We start from the raw sequence: 16,155 nt of genomic DNA on the forward strand, positions 1-16,155 counted from the left end.
CCCTCCATGGCCTCTGCATCAGCTCCTGCTTCCTGACCTGTTTGAGTTCCAGTCCTGACTTCCTTGGTGATAAGCAGCAGTATGGAATTGTAAGCTGAATAAACCCTTTCCTCCCCAACTTGCTTCTTGGTCATGATGTTTGTGCAGGAATAGAAACCCTGACTAAGACAAAGACCATAGTAAGGGGGTTGGGTACTGGACATAGGGTCATGTTTTGAAGTTTGTCTGCCCTGTCTTTGTACATCTCCTCTAAAGATTCATTCTAACAACTGAAAATCTTCAAGTCTTGCCCTTTCTCTATGCCACACCTTTGATATTCCTTCAGGGAAATCTTAAATTTACACTTTGGTTCAACACAATTCATATTAATTTTCTTTTTTTCTTTTTCTTTTGATTTTTTTTGTTGTTTGTTTGTTTGTTTGTTTGTTTGTTTGTTTTTTGAGACAGGGTTTCTCTGTGTAGCCCTGGCTGTCCTGGAACTCACTCTATAGGCCATGCTGGTCTCAAACTCAGAAATCTGCCTGCCTCTGCTTCTCAAGTGCTGGGATTAAACGCATTAGCCACCACTTTCTGTCTCATATTAATTTTCATAGCAGATTTGCTCAATGGCATATGCTTATTGTTGCTTCTTAAATTAAGTCAGAACTCTCTATCTGGTTGAGTTTATTCCCTCTGTATATTTAAATTTGATAATTTCTTTTGCACTTTTAAATCATCGTCTCTGATTTTTATGTCTTCATGTCTATCATCCAAACATAAACTGTTTTCTATTTCTCTTGTCAAAAACATATCCATTTTCAGTTCTTCCAAAATTTCAGTCATTTTATCATCACACCTGAATGTTACAACAAATGGCTTCTCATTGTTTTCAAATACTCAGCACTTTAATTCCCATAAGATCCAACCTGTGCTGTCAAATATTAATAATGAGTGGGCTCAGCATACATTGGACAGTAGTGTGTGACTTATTCATGTTTTAATTTCTCCAAAGAAGAAGTAAAATGGCAGTATACTGAAAAATAGCAAGAGAGAAAGTTTTAGTGTTCAGTATATAAGCATTAGGTTGGAAGTTTTAGCATTATTGACACAAAACCACTTGGAATTTAATGGCCAGCCTTTTCTTCATCATGACCCATGGACACTTAATTTCCTGATTATAGATACCTCTGGTGTCCTGTGACTTTCCATGTTTCAAGTCCAGGACAAGGAATGTGGGATTAATTTAGGAATCCATCATATTTTTAAAGCTACGACAACTAGTTATGCCATAAATACAGCAGATCGCCTAGCACCATAAATAATGGACACTCTTCCTTGGGGGCCATAAACGTGATTCATGCTGTGAATTGTTCCACGTTGATCTTTCCAGCCTGCCTTTGTGCCTGAGAATGGTACTTAAAGTAACACATGTTTAAAACATATTTTAGACAGTCAGGTGTGCATCTCCATTCTCATTTGCAAATGAAGAAGATGGGGTCTAAAGTAAATTTCATCCTTATAGAGGGATCCTTATTCAGATTCATTTTAATTGTCAAAGAATTCTGAGGACACTTGAAGTATAGAAGAAGAGTTAGACCCCTTGTAATTTACTTTAATTTTAAGTAATAAAAAATCTTTTTGTTGAATTTCCTTGGCCTGGATGTTATAGGTCATTGGCTCTCAATCTTCCTAATGCTCTGACCTGTTAATACAGTTTCTCATATTGTGGTGACCCTGCCATAAAGGGACCATGACCCACTAGTCAAAAACCACTCTTTGCCTAATTTATTAGAAACAAATACATGATTTTTAACTGGGGTCTGCAATCTTCAAAATAGATTTTTATTTTAAACATGGTCCAAGGGAATTTCATCCTGAAAAGATGCCTTCTGAGGCCATTCTGACTAGCTATTTGACTAGTTTGTCTCATTTCTGATCCATTATATATGGAATAATAGACTGGATGGGACATAAGCCTGCTGGACTCTAGATACACTTTCCCCGAAGAGCATTCTACCAACGTCTTTAGCATTCACTGACATAAAATTTTACCCACTTTATAGATAAACAGATTGTAGTTCAGAGAAGCAACGTAATTTTTCTAAGATTAGGTACGATAAGAAGAGAACTTAAATCTCAGCCTGAATCTGAAGGTTATAGAAAGGGGAAATTGGCTATGAAAAGTCTTTAACCTTTAAGTAACTCCAGCAAGAGTCATTTAAAGAGCTTCTCCTGTTCTGGAGTGAGTAGTGACTGGTGACTGCCATCCTAAGTCCCAGTGAGTTGAGATTTGATGCAGAGACAAGTGTTAGGACTGGCAAAATGGCTTTATCAGCTCCTGATCCCTAGTCAATTTCTTTTGAAGTACAAACCTGTTCTTATACTGCTGCTCAGATCAGCTCATGCAGAAAAGATAATTCTAGTAGGCCCATTCCCATTTAAATAAAATGAAATTTAGAATATTTAGCTTTCTTGAATTGAAGTCATTTGGGGGGTCTTCCACTGATCATGATTCTGACTTTGAGATGTTTCCACATCTAGACCCGAGGGACATTTTCTTGGTTGTCTTTTCTACTGGATATTGTTACAGTTTCTGTGCTTAAGGAGAAACAGAGCCAGTGTTCCTATCTTTAGCTCTCTGTTCATTTCATGTCTGCTTTAGGCATCATAGCACAGTTCTGTTCATGCAATGTGTCCACACATATCTTCCTAAAGTTTATGCTGCCCTTCTAGCCTCCAGAATATTTGATTATCATTAAATATGCTCATGAATCTTTCTTCTCAAAAACATCCCTGCATCTCCCAAAGCTCTCGATATACTAACAAGGATAGATTATGTAGTTAGAGGAGAAAATATTCCAAATATCTGCAAAAGCGTGTTTTCAAGGTCATTCCATTGATTTAGCCCAGTTCAAAACAAAAAGGAAAGTAGATAAAAATGAATGTAACGTGTATGTTTAGTGTACTCTGAGCACAAGCTTGACAATTACCATAAAGTAGGTATCACGTATTCTTTAAAAATTTTGCCCTATTTTTTACTTTCCATGTCCATGTAAAAACAAATAAACAAAACTTATTGGACCTTACTATTTGAATCAAATAGCTAAATCAGGGGTCTGTAGCCTTTTCCCCCTGAAAAGAGACAAAGAGTAAGCATTATATTAACAGATAAGTGCACAAGTCTCTATCAATAATTGGGAGTAAGAAAGCAATTGGGCATAGGTGGCTTCTAATAAAGTGGTGTTTACAAAGCAGGGTCATGGGCTACATTTGGCCTATAGGTCATAGCTGGTGAACTTATGCTTTCCCATAAACTGAGTTTCTTGGCTAGAACCTACAGTCTTTGAATTCCTGGAAGATATTTTACATGTTCTAAAGATTCCATGTGCAGTACCCATTCTTGGAAGGCTTTTTCACTCTTAAAAAGCACAGATTTCTCTTTTAGAAAACAAAAACTGTCTGACAAGACTTCCATAACTGAAGATTGATGGTGGAGGAAAAGTGGAAAAAAATATCTGTCAATAAGCACAATAAAAATGATGCCCCTCTGTTGCTGAAGCTCCACATTCTCTCCTGTTTCTCTGTCTTGGTTTCTGGCACTGTAGGACATTATTCTTGCTTAACTATGGTGCATGAAGTTCAATATCTGCATGGATTTCTATTTGATGAGCTAGATAAGCAAGTGGACAAACGGCCTAATCTGTAACTGTTGCTGAACAGGGTGATCTTCTGTGTGCTCACACCTTTAATTGTGGTTATCACATCCTAAGTAGGGAAGATGGTCTGTTACCAAAGGAGCATGGGACAGCACTGTTTTACTAGAAATCACCTTTCAAAAACAGAAAAGCAATTATTTCTTTGTTGTGGCATCCGAAGTTCAATATCATGGCATTTTGTATAATCTACTACAGTTTGGGCAGTCAGTCATTACTTCTCAATTGAGCCATACAATCTGGCATGTGAGACATGCTTAGCCTCTGTTTTTATAAATAAGCACATTAAGGCATGTGAATACATGGAAACGCCAAAACATGTCTATATGAGATGAATTTGAGGACAAGAGAAGAGGAGATTTGAAAACTGAAGGATATGCTCAGCACGTCATAAACTTAACTTCAATCTATCTCCCTCTCTAGATTGTCTTTTCATATCTAGAGACTAGTAACTGATGAAAGAATTTCAACAAATTAGTATGATCCTCTCCCATACCTAATTAAGCTGCACATAAGAAAGGCACTCGTTCGTCCAAGTAATTATTTTTAAGTGTGTTTATTTATGCATGTGTGTTGCAAAGTAGTAACTTTCAGGCACTCTGACTTGGAGCTGAACAAACCTTTGTAATATCAACACGACATCATAGAAGGGGAGATTCTCCTCTGACCATGAAAGGCATCTGCCTTCATCAAGCTAAGAGGGAAGCATTTTGTCGCTAGTTGCTTTAAGATATCAGTCCAGAAACCCAATCAGTCTCCCTGGTGTATCACAGCTCAGACATCCAAACATAACTCTTGTTTTATACATAAACTGACCCTTTTCTTTACCATTTTTCCTTCTCTCTCTACCTCAGGGAAAGTCAGAGGAGGAAGAGTTTGATCAGAAAGCATCCATGCATATTGATAGAGCCTGTTGTCATTGGACACTGATGGTTGTAATCTTAGTGCTGATATGAGATCTTCTAGTGGCTGAATGACTTTGGGACTACATTGTAGTCCTTCAGCCATCCCCTTGTCAGAAGAACCCTTGACATTGATTTAAAATGAAAGAAAGAGAGAGAGAGAGAGAGAGAGAGAGAGAGAGAGAGAGAGAGAGAAAGGAAGGAAGAAAGCAAGAAAGAAAGGAAGGAAGGAAGGAAGGAAGGAAGGAAGAAAGAAAGAAAGAAAGAAAGAAAGAAAGAAAGAAAGAAAGAAAGAAAGGAGGAAAGAAAGAAAGGAGGAAAGAAAGAAAGGAGGAAGGAAAAAAAGAAAGAAAGGAGGAAAGAAAGAAAGGAGGAAGGAAAAAAAGAAAGAAAGGAGGAAGGAAAGAAAGAAAGAAAAAGAAAGAAAGAAAGAAAGGAAGGAAGGAAGGAAGGAAGGAAGGAAGGAAGAAAGGAAGGAAGGAAGATGGAGGGAAGGAAGGAAGGAAGGAAGGAAGGAAGGAAGGAAGGAAGGAAGGAAGGAAGGAAGGAAGGAAGTTCTATTCCAGGAATGTCTGTGGTGTGTGGATGGCACAAAATAAAGTATATTGGTCCAGGATTATAAAGCATATTTGAATTTGTGAAATATATTTCATTTTCCTATTGCTTTTCTTATTATGGACACTGTAGTTAATCTGCTTGGTAGTTGCTATTTTGTGCTAGACACAGAAACAGGCCACAACTGCTAACATCAAACTTGTCTTCCAGTCCCAATTTTCTGGTTCCAATTTGTAAGGTCTAATTAGAAACAATAACCTTCTCTTGCGAAGGGATTTTCTCTACACACCAGAGACTGAGTGAGAACAACCTACTTGACTGGTTTTGTATCTCTACAAGAGTCTAGGGACTTAACTCCTCAAACACCCTGTATCAGTGTGTGATTAAACTATTTCCCAGACTTGTTCACACTCCCAAGCAGTGACAGAAATGAGATGCCGCTGCCCTCTCTGGCCTTGAGCCCACATCCATTTTCATCACTGGGATGTGGAAGAAAATCCAGCAGTTCTTGATAGGAGAGGTTTAAAGAATGCCCTTGCAATGTGTAATATTGACTGTCATGAAGCATTGTCTTAGTTAAGATACATATGAGCAGCTTAAAGCATCCGAAGGACAGATTCTGTAAGCGGAAAACAAAAAAAATGTCAATTCATGAGAAATATAAGTTATTAAAGGAAAAAGAATCACAGATGAATTAAGGATTAGAAGCCATTTATTTGGGAAATGATCAGAGTTTAAGAGACCCAAATCTGTCATGTGCTCTAGTCCTATAGATTTCAAACAAGTTTTAAATGCAAAACCTGTAAATGAGGAAGAGTATTATCTCAGATTTTTTTTCCAAGAATTTAGAATGGTACAGACAAGCTTGCAGAAGTTCTAGTTCAAAAGCAACTGCTGATCTTAAATATATATATATATGTTTAGTCCCTTGAAGGGAAGAAAGGAGCAGAACAAGGGGATTCTTGGGACATGAGAGGTGAGATGATCGTGTGGCTCTCTTTATGACTAGAATGTTCTCCTCTGACAAATGTGACAGCTTTCAGTAGTTAGCTATAGGATGTTATAAGTGTGTCTCTCTTATCTTCTCAAGCTTCCTAGCATTTTGATGTGAACAGTCTGACTTTATTCCTTGAATTTAATTTTTTTCCTATGAGCTAAATACCATGGAATGAGTTCCTACTATAAAGATGGACCAAGTTAGACAAGATTTCCCATTGCATGTTTAATTTAGTGAAGTATATTCACCTCTTGAGCAGGCAGCCAATAGAAGATGGATGTCTTGAATAGTTACTATAAAGAACAGGATGTTTGTTCCCCCTTCTAAGGACTGAAGCACCCACACTTTGGTCTTCCTTCTTCATAAGCTACAGAGACAAAGTGTGGAGCAGAAACTGAAGGAAAAGCTATCCAGAGACTGACTGCCCCACCTGGAGATCCATCCCATATACAGTCACCAAGCATATACTATTGTGGATGCCAAGAAGTGCATACTGACAGGGGCCTAATATAGCTGTCTCCTGAGAGGCTCCTGCCAGAGCCTGACAAATACAGAGGCAGATGCTCACAGTCAATCGTTGGACTGAGCACAGGGTCCCCAAAGGAGGAGTTAGAAAAAGGACTGAAGGAGCTGAAGGGGCTTGCAACCCCATAGGAAGAACAACAATAGCAACCAACCAGACCCCCCTCTAGAGCTCCCAGGGACTAAACCACCAAACAATACACATGGAGGGACCCATGTCTCCAGCAGTATATGTAGCAGAGGATGGCTTTGTGGGGCATCAATGGGAGGAGAGGCCCTTGGTCCTGTGAAGGCTTGATGCCCTGCTGAAGGGGAATGCGAGGGCAGGGAGGTGAGATTGGGTAGGTGGGTGGGGGAACATCCTCATAGAAGCAGGGAGATGGGGATGGGAGAGGGTCTGAGGGGGGGACTGGGAAAAGGGATAACATTTGAAATGTAAATAAAGAAATCCAATAAAAAAAGAATTAGAAAAAAAAAAAACCGGAAATTTGGAGGGGTCTCCTCTTGACTCTTGCATCCAGAAACGTTTCTCTACTAAAGAGACTCCAGCTACTTCTCTGTGACTTAAATATTTGCTTCCTATATTCGAGCATCTACCTATTACAAAATTATAGAAGATCTTAAATTTTGGTATCCTGAAGTTGCTTCAGTGCCATTCTTAAATGGCTCTCATTGTTTCCTCTATTGCTGAATATGGCCTTTGCACAATATTTATATCTAAAGTGGCTCACATGAAAGCAGATCTAAAATACAATGTAAATGTCTTTGTTTTGAAATCATATCGATGAAAAAATAGCCTAATTTTAAAAACATTCACATTGCTGTAAACATTTTTTTAAAGGCTCGTGAGATCCCCTCCACAATTATTTCATGTGTCTCATTAATTTGCCTCACAGGCATTAAAAATGAAAAAAAAAAATCCTAAACTCTGGATCCTTATTTCCTTCAGTACTTTGATGTTTCCCAAAGTGTTGCAAAGGTAAAAATGCAAATGTTCTTATTATAAAAGAGAGACGGGGAATGTCTGGAACAATGACAATTTGCTTTCTTCCAGAAAAAACAAACTCACGAGGCCACAGACATTGACACATAATGTGCAGGCTCCTCCTGAACTCTGTTCTACAGATGATAATGGATTGTTTTAACTTAAACTGTTATTAGAAAAACTGAATGGGTCAATTACCAACTTTCTGCTCCAGATTAAATAACAATAAAATCCATTGATATTGATGTTTAAGATTGAAGTTTACTAATAAAAGGAAGAGAAAATAAAAAAATGGCACCAATAAGTAACATAAAAGTGGATTTTTTTTATCGAACCATATGATCTCTGGCCAACCACATGAGATACTATAATAAACCCTTTATTTAGAATGGCCCACCTATAATTACATGAAGTAGAAAGAACAGTTACTGTAATAATTAAAACCAATTACCTTTACTTCAGGATCAAAACCAAGCATTATCTACTGTGCTTATGTACTCTAATTTCCATAAATCTAGAATCCTTTAAAATTGCATATTAAGCAAAGGATACACAGTTAACCCACAGACCAGTAAAAGGAAATTAAAACTGGATGCTTAGTGTCTCTCTTCCTCAAAAGCAGCAGACTGTAGGCTGAATATTGGGTGGAAAATAATTGGACTTTTCTCTTCCCTAATTAATTAGAGTTTTCAGAGTCCCAGAACTTTAAATGAGGGAGAATTTGAGCTGTCACTGGCAATATTTTTTAACAAAAAACTATAAATTTTGGTCTCAATGTGACAAGCTGGCACTTTGGGTTTAATCTGCTTATTTGAGGCCACCCCATGATCTCCAAAAATTATTGAATTTTGGGAAAAAGAAGAAGGAGAAGAAGAAGAAGGAGAAGAAGAAGAAGAAGAAGAAGAAGAAGAAGAAGAAGAAGAAGAAGAAGAAGAAGAAGAAGAAGAAGAAGAAGAAGAAGAAGAATACCTACTACCAATGTCCAAAATTGTTTATGCTCAATATGTGGCTTGTTTTGCTACATCAAAGCAAGACACCAGCCAGTTGAAATATTTTTAGTACAAATGCTACATACAGCATTTATGTGAGTATTAAATAGGCAGCATGAAGAATGTAAGGATGAGAGAGAACTTACCTATCAAATTCCTCCTTTAAAGGTAGCTGGGTGATTGTATCTTTCTTTTTCAGAGAAAGGGCTCAAATTCTTTAAAAATTACAGTACCATTTGTGGATCTTGTGTTTATAAATAACAATTATTGAGCTGGTACAGATGGTTTTAAAATTGGACTTTATGGCTACAATCAGGACCCTCATTTAGAAATCTCTATAATGATGATGTTAGTGTGCAGCTCTTAAAAGAACTTCAGAAAACATAAAATATACTTTGCTAGTGTTTTAAAATGAGAGGACAGAAGTCTTCAGAATTTTGGTGAATTTGTTGAACCTTTATGGCTGAAATATAAGCTAGAAATTGAATCTAAACCTTTAGGAAATTGAATTGCATTAGAGAGTTCTCTAAATTCATCCTGCTTTGACTCTACCATGTTTTATATTAACAGAAAACATAAGGCCACAGGTCAAAATACTCATGAGTCCTTGAAGAACGAGGACATTTTACTGTTTGGACAAGACCTGGGTGATTGGGGGGTGGACCTGAATTCTGAGGGACTTCCCTAGATTATGTTTGAGGGAAATTTGTCACTTCAGCCTTTAGAAGAGAAACTGAGGTAGGGGGGTTGATTATTACTGGTTATAATTGTCATCAACTAGCAATATAATCTACAAAGTATCCTCACTTGCCTGCTGATAGGTTCTTCAGAGGGAAACACACATTTAAAACAGGGAGTTCAATTCTTTGTTCTGGGCACAGAATTCCATTGGTCTTCCTGGTGTTCTTTCCAATAATCTTAAGACCTAAGTTTTGGATGATTGGGAAATATAACATGTAACACCAAATTAAAAACTAAAGGTGGGGCCATCATTTTAAAATAGTATGGATATCCTCAAATTAATTCATTTGAAAAATTCTTACACACTTAGAAATTCCTTGCTGCCTGTGTAGAAAAATGAATTGTCAGAATATGGAACTTCAAGCTTAGAAAAGCAAGATGCGTTCCTGTGTTGACAATTCTTTCTCCACTGGAAAGTCACACTGAGGGAGTGTCTCTAAAAGAGAGTTCTTCTTAGCCTGTTCTCTTTGACTATTATTCATCTATAAGCATGCCCATGAAAGTTGCTGGAAGATTTCTATCTTAACAATGTGAACCATGCCACTCTCTGCTTTTACTCTGCTTTGGGTTTGTTCCTGGGGATTACACATTAAGAGTGAGAAAGTTACTGCTGGTAAACCTCACATTATTTGTGGCTTGAAACCAACACCCCAGCATCCAGACTTGATGTAGCAAATACATTTTGGAAGAATGAAGCTATCAGCACCATGCCCTAGAGGATAATAAAATCCTGGGATGTAGAAGAGTGCGTATGAGATGATGGATCTGTGACCTGCAAAGCAGACACTATAAATTTTGGCCATCAACATCACTGTAGGAACGGTTCTCCTTCCCTAACGAGCTCGGTGCCCTCTAATGAAATGGCTGGTCCTCGAAGCCCATCAAATAGTATAGGGGCTCTGAAAATCTAGTTCAATGGAAGTAACTCACCCATGAGGCAGAAAGATCTCTAAGGAAACATAAAAGGACAAGTTCAAGCTAAAGAATCTCAAAAGGCTTTGCAAAGAGAAGAGGCAGCTGTAATTGCAACTGAGAAAACAGGACACAGAGGGGCTGCTAGGTGCCCTTAAAGAGTTGCATGGGTGGCAAAGGTTGTTTCTCAATTGACTGTGATAATCAAGACAGGATATTGGTGTGTATCAAATGGATACGTTGTATAACTTGAACACATTCAATATTTGTCAGTGAAGTATTTTAAAGTTAAAAAGGCTTATAGGACTTAAAAGATAAAATTGTAGACCTTAAATGGGTCAGGGAGAACAGGATCGTAGATTACTCAGATAAGCGGCAGGCAGCAGGGAGAGAAAATCTGAGACTCTACCTCACTCTTTATGGATTTTATGATGGTGGAGGATAGGTTTGAGCCGAAGAAGGAATATAGCCTGTAGAAGGAGGAAAACCCCAGGGAACTGACTCATCCAATGAAAGCTGCAGAAGGTAAGTACCATTCCCAGGACCTTGGTTTTAATCATGTGAGACCCATGTTAGGCTTGCAATCTACACAACTGTTAGAAAAGAAATTTGCATTGCTTTAAACCACAGAGATTGTGGCAATTTATTTCAACAGCCAGAGACACCTAGCACAGATGGCTAACCTGCTGGCAGAGAGATAAATGAGGAAGCCACTGTAGTCCAGATCAAAGTATATATTTTATGGAAGGAGGTCATTCATTCTGACAAGTGTACAGTTTCCCTAGAAAGAGTAAATATAGATAGAATTTGCCCTAATGATTAAATCTTCCATAAAGACATGAAACATAATTTTCCTTGAACAAAGATGAATTGCATACTGCAGTCAATATCTCTCAGTGAAGAGCAATGTCCTTTTGCTTCCAGGATGAATGGGGCATGAGAGAATATGTGGCAGGTTCCCTAGACCTTAAAACCCAGATGAAAATCCCTTCTAATTAAATTAGTCTTTAATTTACTTGATATTTTGAGAATATAATTATTTTAATTAGCTATTAATCAATGTCATTATTAGTTTATAATAAGTCTCTAAAGGAGAGTATTTTCTCCTAGCCTGACTTTAATGGAGCTTCCACGGTGATTCTTTTGTTATAAGTCACAGGTTACCAATTTATTTTTTTCAAAGACTATTTTATTGACTGAACTCATAATGTCCATGAAGAGAAAGAATTCAGAAATTTTGAAAACCTGGATTCTGATTTTTGCTTTCTTATATAGTCTTTGTGTGGTCCTTAGCACAGGTGCTGGACCCTCACTGTGTGCTTTTTCCTCTAAGAAATGAAGAAAGAGTGAGAAGCTCTCTTGTATGTGACTATGAAGCATCAGTATACAGATTGTTCAGGGGAGCAGGTGGTACGATATCTTACACATGTAATAACTTTCCAGGAACATGTAGTGATCATCACCATCATCATGATGCCATATGATCATATACGGGCACACAAATGTCAACTACAAGTTCATTGTGCTTCTTGCCTGACACCCTCAGTTTTCTTCTGTCTGTGTGAGGCATGGCTCCGCTTACTACTCAGCTGTATATTTCTTTATAGGTGGGGCTAACGTGGTTCCAGTTTGCTGGAATAGCCAATAATAGTGGGCTAATATTTTAAATATTGATATGAAAGATGGAATAAAGGATTAACAATCCCCAAGCCAAATGTCTAGAATTCTATTCTTTGACATTAAAGATAGTCAGCATTTTGGAATAAAAGGAAATTTAACTGGAAAAACACTTTACTATCAAGGAAAGTCTGAAGTTTGATTAAAATGAGGGAAGTTCTCATGACAAGAAGAGATGGAACATTTAGCTGTTAGACTTAGAAGGGAGTAAGTGTCCTCCTCTATATTTATGATGAAGGAGGGCTCACCGATCTGGCACTCTCTGGTGTTGGTCACAGTATCTAAGATGTTGATCATGGTATTAGAAAAAAAAATAGCAGTCCATGCATGGTTGTCAACATTTACTGCTCAGAGCTACATAACCCTTTACTGAGTTAAATCTAGAGGCCATAAAATATGAAGGTGTTTAATTAATGATAGATATAGATAAGAAATTATATAAGTAGAAAGCTAATTATTATCTTATGGAGGAACTCTAGACATTAAATGCTAGGAAAAATCTTTTCATATTTAAAATGGGGAACTGATCTTTTCTATACAGAAAAGAAAAACAAGATAGACAATCTTGTGAGGCTATGCCAGTGTCTGACAAATATAGAAGTGGGTGCTACAGTCGTCTATTGGATGGAACACAGGGCCCCTAATGAAGGAGCTAGAGAAAGTACCCAAGGGGCTAAAGGGGTCTGCATCCCTATAGGAGGGACAACAATATGAACTAACCAGTACCCCCCCCCCCCCGAGTTGAGTCTCTAGTTGCATATGTAGCAGTGGATGGCCTAGTCAGCCATCAATGGGAGAAGAGGCCCTTGGTCTTGCGAAGATCATATGCCCCAGTACAGGGGAATGCCAGGGCTAGGAAGCGGGAGTGGGTGGGTTGGGGAGCAGGGCAGGGGGAGCATATAGGGGGCTTTGGGGATAGCATTTGAAATGTAAATGAAGAAAATAGTTAATAAAAAAAGATAGAAGATCAAGTGGGTCAGATGACATCATTAATGTAAGATAATTATGTAACCATTAAAATTTCTTGGAATACAGGTGAGGAGAATGCTGTTATTTTAATTCCTATAATAAGGTTACTTATTTTTAACAAAAAAACAATAAAAAACATAAATGTGAAACAACAATGAGGTTGGTTACTAAAGAATAACGATAATATAGATATCCAAGCCCACACAAAGGCAAAGAATTTTATTTATACATCAAAGCTTCTTGTTTACTTTTTCTCCATTGATTTATTTATTCATTTTACATCATGATCACTGTCCTGCCTCTCCCTCCCTCCCTCACAGAATCCCTCCCTTCATCCCCTCTTCCTTCAACTCTGAGAGGGTGCCACTCTACCTCCCAGCCTGGTGGATCAAGTCTCTGCAGAGTTAGGCACATCCTGTCCCACTGAGGCCAGGGTAGGCAGCTCAATTGGGGAATGGATTATTGGACAGACAAGCAATGGCTTCAAGGACAATCCCTGCTCCAGTTGTTGGGGGACCCACAGGGAGACTGAGCTCCATATATGCAGCTCATGTTGGAGGCTTTGGTCTAGCCTCTATTGGTTCTTTGGCTGGTGACTCAGTAGTTGAAAGCCCCCAGCATTCTAGGTTAGTTGACACTGTTGATCTTCCTGTGGAGTTCCTAACCTCTTAAGGTCCTTCAATTCTTCTCCCAACTCTTCCATTAGAATCCCTGAGCTCTGTCCCATGTTTGGCTATGGGTCTCCACATCTGTTTCAGTCTGCTGCTGTGTGGAGCCTCTCAGAGAACAGTTATACAAGCATAACAGAATATCACTAGTAGTGTTGGGGATTGGCCTTTGCACATGGGATGAGTTGGGACAGTCATTGCTTAGCCATTCCCTCAGTCTCTGCTCCATCTTTTCCCCTGCACTTCTTTTAGAATTTGGGGTTGAGAATTTTGTGGGTGAGTTGGTGTCCTTTACTCTCCACTTTGGGTCCTGCTTGGCTACCAGTAGGTGGCTATTTCAGGTTCCATATCCTTACTGCTATGCATCTCAGCAAAGGGCATCTGCATAGCCTCCTGGGAGACTCCCTTATCCCAGGTCTTTTGCATGTCCTAGAGATTCCCCCTAATATCCCATCTCCAGCAGCTGCACATTTCCATTCATTCTTCTGGCCCTCTGGCCCTCTCACTTGCTTCTAACCATAGCTGATCCTGACCCTACTTCCCTCTCCTCAATTCCTCTCCAATGCAGATCCCTCCTTCCCTCTGCCACATATGACTATTTTCTTCTCCCTTCTAAGTGAAAGGCAAGCTCCCTACTTGGGCCTTCCTTCACATTTAGTTTATTTTGGTCTGTTGAGTGAATTGTGGGTATCCTGTACTTTATAGCTAATATGTACTTTTGAATGAGTACATACCATGCATATCCTTTAGAGTCTGGGCTATCTCACTCATTATGATATTTTCTAGCTCCATTTATTTGCCAGCAAATTTATGATACCCCCTTTTTAATAACTGAATAGAATCCCATTGTGTAAATGAACCACATTTTTAGTCTCTATTCTTCAGGTGAGGAACATCTGGTTACTTCCAGCTTCTGGCTATTACGAATAAAACTGCTATGGACATAGTAGAGCATGTGTGTGTGCATTCCATGTGTTTCAGTGGAGCCCCTTTTGGGTATATGTCCATGAACAGTATAGTTGTGTCTTCAGGTAGAACTACTTCTAATTTTCTAAGACAGTGCCAGATTGATTTCCAGTTTGCAAGTTTGTACTCCCAACAGCTTAGAAAAGTGTTCCCTTACTCCATGTCCTTGAAAGCCCATACAGTCACTTGAGTTTTTGATCTTAGTTATTATTATGGGTATGAGATAGAATCTCAAGATCATTTGCATTTGCATTTCCATAATGACTAAGAATTTGTACATTTCCTTGGGTACTTCTCAGACATTCCAGATTCCTCTGTTGAAAGTTCTGTTTAGCTCTGTGCCCTATTTTTTAATTGGGCTATTTGCTTTGTTGGCTCATTTATATATTTAGATATTAGCCCTCTGATAAATGTAGGGTTAGTGAATATCTTTTCCCAATCTGTTGGTTGCTGTTTTGTCCTATTGGCAGTATCTTTTGCCTTACAGAAGTTTTTCAGTTTCATGAGGTCCCATTTATCAATTCTTGATCTTGGAGCATGAGTGATTAGAGTTCAACCAGAATGTCTAAGATCAAAAACTCAGGTGACAGCACATGTTGCTGAACACATAGAGAAAGAGGAACACTCCTCTATTGGTGGTAGGATTGCAAACTGGTACAACCACTCTGGAAATCAATCTGGAGACTCCTCAGAAAACTGGAAATAGATCTACCTGAAGATCCAACTATACCACTCTCAGACATGTACTAAAATTATGGCCTACCATACCACAGGGGCACATGTTCCCCTATGTTCATAGCACCCTTGTTTGTGATAGCCAGAAGCTGGAAAAACCCAGATGTTCCACAATAGAAGAATGGATACAGAAAATGTGGTTCATTTACACAATGGTTTACTACTCAGCTATTAAGAATGAGGCAAATGCATACAACTAAAATATATCATCCTGAGTGAGGTAACTCAGACCCAAAAGGACATGGATGGTATATACTCACTAATAAGTAGATATTAGCCAAAAGAGTAGAGAATACCCAGGATATAATCCACAAAACTCAAAAATGTTAACAAGCCAAAGAGCCTAATTGAGGATGCCTTTGTTGAGTCTTTGTGTGATATAGTCATCAGGACGACTATGGCCTCACAGAATCAATTTGGCAATGTTCCTTTTGTTTCTATTTTGTGGAATAGTTTGAGGTATTTGGTATTAGCTCATTTTTGAAAATCTGGTAACATTCTGTGTTAAAATCATCTGGCCCTGGGCTATTTTTGGTTGGAAGACATTAATGACTGCTATTATCTCCTGAAGGGTTATTGGGCTATTTAGATAGTTTACCTGATCTTGATTTAACTTTGGTAAATGATATCTGTCTAGAAAATTATCCATTTCATTAAGATTTTCTAATTTCGTGGAATACAGGCTTTTGAAGTAGTATCTAATAATTAATTTTTAATTTCTTCAGTTTCTGTTATGTCTCCCTTCTCATTTCTGATTTTCTTAATTTGGATGCCATCTTTCTACCTTTTAGTTTTGCTACAGTCTTGTCTACCTTGTTGATTTTCTTAAAGAACCAGCTCTTGGT

Source organism: Mus musculus, chromosome 19 (genome assembly GCF_000001635.26).
Source record: "Mus musculus strain C57BL/6J chromosome 19, GRCm38.p6 C57BL/6J".
NCBI classification, from domain to species: Eukaryota; Metazoa; Chordata; class Mammalia; order Rodentia; family Muridae; genus Mus; species Mus musculus.